The sequence below is a fragment of the Poecilia reticulata genome, linkage group LG1 (assembly GCF_000633615.1).
Source record: "Poecilia reticulata strain Guanapo linkage group LG1, Guppy_female_1.0+MT, whole genome shotgun sequence".
NCBI lineage: Eukaryota > Metazoa > Chordata > Actinopteri > Cyprinodontiformes > Poeciliidae > Poecilia > Poecilia reticulata.
In genome coordinates this window covers 28,717,660-28,720,975 of record NC_024331.1, presented here as the reverse complement: position 1 = coordinate 28,720,975, position 3,316 = coordinate 28,717,660, and the positions used below count along the sequence as shown (strand labels likewise).

Genomic DNA, 3,316 nt, shown 5'->3' with positions numbered 1-3,316 from the left:
GGACAAAGTTTGTTTAAATGTTATAATGGAATTATAACTAAAAATGCTTTGAAAATTTGTACAGGATGAAGAAAAGACTTTGAAATTCATGCCAAACAGGAAATAAAATGTATTTGAACAAATTTAATGTAATTTTAAAGACATTTTTGCAACAGTAATTGAGTTTGGACAGTCGCACTGCATGACATTTTGACTCTTCAAAGACCCCAAAAATGGCCAAAAAAGAACAGCTTTTGAAAGGTTAAAGAAAGTGTTAATGGGGGAGATATATTACATATTCATGATTTCTTTTTATGAGTTTAAACCTCTTTTTAACTAAAAAGTAGAGCCGGACAAAAAAAAATGGGCGTCTTTGAGCCAAATAGCATCTTGATGCTAAAACTGTAGCAGCTAATGCTAATGTCAGCGTTCACAGTCCACATGCAGTTCCTGAAACTCTGGATGGATAGAATAAAACTTTGCTTCAATCTGATGGTTGAAAAACATAAATAACAGATTAAAAGTTATAAATATTTTTATATTTGAGTACATTAAATGATTTAGCAGCAAGAATGGAAAATGTAGCTTATTTTGTCAATATATGGTTTTCAATTTAAAGATGATAAACTAATAACAGACCCTTCAGTAAACATAAACATTTTAATCTGGCTTTCAAATATATTTTAAATTTGGTGGGAAAAATTGAGCAGATTGATGTTCCTGAGGTTTTATTTTCAAAAGCGATAGAGAAAAGAAAATGTTGGAAAAGTATTAACTATTAACTTGGAGATGAACCGAGAATGATAATCTATAACTGTGGATTCAGCCAATGCAGAAGGACAAATAATGCAGATTACTGATGAATATTTACTGAAATAATCTGATATCTGAAAACATCTTTAACTAATATAAAACTTTTCCCACCAAATTTACCATTAAATATATTTGAAAACTAGATAAAAAAGTTTATGTTTACTGAAGGGTCTGTCATTAGTTTATCATATTTTAAATGAAAACCATATATTGACAAATTAAGCAACATTTTCCATTCAAAAAACTTTTTCCTGCTAAATTATGAATAAACATTAGAACTCAAAAATAAAAATATTTGTAGTTTTTAATGTGTTATAAAGTTAATAAAGTTTTATTCCAGAGTTTCAGGAACCTTTTTGGAAATGTGGACCTTGGACGCTGACATTAGCATTAGCTGCTACAGTTTTAGCATTGAGATGCTACTTTAGTTTTGAACAGCTTTGCTGATAGGCTAACTCGTTTCAGCACAACTTGAACACAATGATAGTTTTTTTCCAACGACCAATCAGATCATTTTTAGGAGCAGAAATTAACCCCAGTGTACCGAGAGAAGAGCCTTTGTCCTCCATCGCTGTTTGCAGAGGTAGCTTGTGCGTCCGATTTATTGAGTGAATTTAAGACATGCAGCGTCAGTTTTTAATTTTTAAAACCTACAAGAATTACAGTAAATAACTTAGTTAATAACATGTACGGGATGTTGGATAGCAAGACCTCTTATTAATTCCTTAAACAAAGTCAGCAACTGGAGCAGAAATCTAGCATGGAGGAATTTGACTTTTTTTTGCCAGTGGATAAATAAACATGCCAAATGAATTATTTCTTTGAGAAATTCCTTTGTGCCAATTAAAAAAATAAAGTATAAAAAAAGGAAAGAAAGGAAAAGGCAATAAAATATACCAAAATTTAATAAGCGATTTCAATTAATTTAAGAACTTTAATGAAAAAAATTGAAGCATTTAAAACTTTTAAAGATTTTAGGAATTACTGACTAACAATGTAATGAGGATTTTCCAATTTTGCTGCAAAAAATATTCTTTAAAAACAATTTATAATTCAAAGTGAAAACTGCTAAATGTTACACGTCTCAGATAGTGGACAATTGTAACAAATATTGTTTTTTTTCTTCTTCTGATGTGTCTCTGCTTCCCCTTTGATCTTGGTGGAGAAACTGCAACGATGAACATCGTCAGTGAAAGAAAAAAGGACGATCTGTCCGCCGTCTTCTTCCCCAAACTCTATTACAAATTCTTGAAATTATGAAATCATAAAAATTTCTTAGTTCAATAATATTCTTCTGTCCTTCTGTTATCAAACAACCACATAGTTGTTTGACACTTCGGTAAATAGTATCAACTCCCACCAACTGTGACAGTATCAAATAGCCAAATTAAACCAAATTAAACCTAAATTAATTGGCTTAACCAAATTAAGCCAATTAATTTAGAGCTCACAGATGTACATAAAAAAAAACATTTCTCAAATGTAGCTAAATTTCAAGGGCACCAATTTCTTTGAGTTGTAATAATTATGAGAGGATTAATTATGTTAAATAATTTAACATGGACACGTTATAATGAACAAATATAATTTAAGCTCTAATGGGTATTGAATAACTATATAACTGTCCGTAAAGTTCAATTGATTTCACAGTAGGGGAGAAATAGTGACGTCTATAATAGTAATAATAATTCCGTTTGAACAGATAATGCAACACAACGCATGTTAGGGTATCAATGTTTGATACCCTACAAACACAACGGCCGTTTTGACATAACGGTCAAAACGGCCGTTATGTGACCGTTGTAGCCAAAATGTAGCTAACTGCGATCCTAACGAATCACTTTTTATTTTTGAATGTTTAAGCACCTCTATGTATGAAATTATGAAATCAGATCCAAATTAACTTGTTATTCCACATTTTTAGAGGGGGGACAGCCCTCACCAGCTTCACATCACTAACCTGTAGCGATGAACAGCGTCAGTGAAAGGAAAAAAAAAGGACGACCGCCATCTTCCTCCCCTAACTGTCTGAAGAGCAAGGAGCGGGGCTCCTCACTTCCGGTTTCCTGGTGAGACGTCACCCGAACCTTGGTTACTTTTTTTTAAATTCAAGTTTAAATTATTAAAGTCATATACAAGTCATATATATAAAATATAAAATTTTAATATTTGTTTTATTTTGGTCAATTTAAGTGTTAAAAAAACCCTACATATATAATAAATTGCAATACTATTCATTTACGGGTGGCTTATATTCATTTTCTGGACTAACAAGTGATGATTAAATTCTCCCACTTTATGGTGTATCACATAAACATCTAATTAACCCGTCAGAGCTGGTTTTGACTTGTTCTTACTTTTTTTACTGTGATTCTATATCCTGCAAAGACTAAGCACTCGTCCTCAATAATGTAAATATAACCTGTATGTTTGAACCGAGGCTCAATGCTCTGCAAACATGTTAGGTTTCTGATCACAAATAATTAATTATCTGACAACTTGAAATAACTGAAGCTGTAAACAG

The 3,316-nt window shown here is 31.5% G+C and overlaps 1 protein-coding gene across 1 annotated transcript in view; it reads right to left on the bottom strand.

Annotated features, from left to right (window-relative positions):
• The window catches only part of LOC103470978 (CD276 antigen-like), a 27,114-nt gene extending 24,230 nt beyond the window's left edge, over positions 1-2,884 (bottom strand). The window contains exon 1 of the mRNA XM_008419725.2: positions 2,753-2,884. The gene's annotated coding sequence lies outside the window, so the exon portion shown is untranslated. The remainder of the gene's footprint in view (positions 1-2,752) is intronic.
• Between the last annotated feature and the right edge of the window lie 432 nt (positions 2,885-3,316).